Source organism: Trametes versicolor, assembly GCF_000271585.1.
Source record: "Trametes versicolor FP-101664 SS1 unplaced genomic scaffold TRAVEscaffold_16, whole genome shotgun sequence".
Classification (NCBI taxonomy): domain Eukaryota; kingdom Fungi; phylum Basidiomycota; class Agaricomycetes; order Polyporales; family Polyporaceae; genus Trametes; species Trametes versicolor.
In genome coordinates this window covers 421,273-423,076 of record NW_007360336.1, presented here as the reverse complement: position 1 = coordinate 423,076, position 1,804 = coordinate 421,273, and positions in this window count along the sequence as shown.

The following is a 1,804-nucleotide window of genomic DNA, read 5'->3' as shown; positions in this document are numbered from 1 at the left end:
ATCCGCCCGAACCTTTGCGAGCCGGTGCAGCGGCGTCCGTATAGTGCGTGGAGGTACGGACGCCCCGGAATTCGTCGGCGCGGGGGCGCGGGGTGCGGTTCTGTGGCCCCGCGCGCCCCCCGCACGCACATGTTCGGACATGGCACGCAGGTACCTCCGCCCCCGGTGCACACAGCGTGAGGGGCTGACGCGCCGTGCCGCGCTGCACATCGTAGTCGTGAGTTCGACCGCGTCGGGGACGATGCCGGGGCGGGAGGGCCGATTCTCTGCGCGGGGCATGCGGTCCCGGACATGGGCAAAACGTCCGACCCCGTCAGATCCGCTCCAAACTTGGCGGTACGACGCAGCGCGGTCCGCGCAGTGCGTCGGGGCATGGACGCCGTGGTCGTCGACGATGGCGGGGCGCAGTGCGCGATTCTGTGTTCGCGCGAACGCACACATGCAGGCATAGCGCGCGGGAACCTGTGTGCCCCGCGCGACTGTGTGGCTTCCGTGATGCGCAGCAGAGCTCTGCACATTGCAGTTGCTGTTTCGACGTCTCCCGTTGCGGCGTTGAGGCGGGAGGGACGATACACTGTGCGCGGGGGTGGCAGGCGCCGAGGGCGCGGCCATGGGCGAAAGGGCCGACCCCTCCGGAATCGCGCGAAAACGGGTTGAGAGGGCGCGGGGATGTCGATATGGGGTGTGTGTAGACGGCCGCGGCGGCGGGAGCGGAGCGGGGCGTGCGCCGTGCGTTCTTGTGTTTCGTCCACTTACCGGCATATGGACTCGTGCCCAACAATGATACATGGTTCTGCTCCTCTCAGAGCGCGCGGACGGTGCGCACACGACGCACTGCGGCTTGTGGGTGCCCGTGGTTGTAATTTTGGAGGCTCTTGCAGCGGTGGGCGGGCCGAAGGCTCGATGTTCTGTGCGAGTACGGGTGGAACCACCAGGATGAGTGACGACGGCAGAATTCAAATCGTTTCCACGCGCCCAGAAACGATGCGGGAGCGTACACAGGGTTTACTGCGACGTATATGTAAGATTTCGTGCACGCAGGATGCGAGGGCGTTGCGCGACGCGCGGATTTGTCGGATTTCGAGCGATCTGCACATGAAATGCACGAAACTGACGCAGATTTTTTCTTCGCGCAGGGCTTCGTGAACTTCACAGTTTGTATCTCCTGGCCCAAGATTGCGTTGATTTATGTTGGAACAGGCCTACGATGCGATGCCGAGACAGGGCGGATGGTTTTTGTTTCGGCCCTACTACCGGCATGGCGTTCTTGCAGTTCGCCTTCCGCCATCGCAAAGCGTCGAGCGCGCGGATAAACACATACAATGCTGCACGGTATGTATACTCATCAATTCTGTACACGTCCGCGCGTGTACACGCTTTCGGGGACGGGCTAACATGGTTACTCTCGCAGATTCTGGCCATACTGCCCCGGAATGCTTTCCCGGCGGCGAAGCTGCAAAGACTGCGCCGAATGCGTCCGCCCTGACGACAAGCAAGACGTCGTGCATGCATGTGCACTCGTAGCGAGACGTCTCCTCGCCGTCTCGCTGAGTATGCCGTGGCTGCGAGCGATTGTGCCACGGATTCGACGTCGGTATGTTCACTTTGCACGTCTGCGGTGACATGAATCCTGACGCCCATGGGTTTGCGTCGGTCAGTGTACTCTTCGTGCTCTTGCGTACACGTACGCGAACGCGTTGCGTTGCTAGTACTGTACCGCCGTGCGCCGCAGGCCGCAGGGGGGCACACATTGGCTCCCCCGCGTTCGTGGACGGCGCGCCCCCGACACGGACGACTCCAAAGC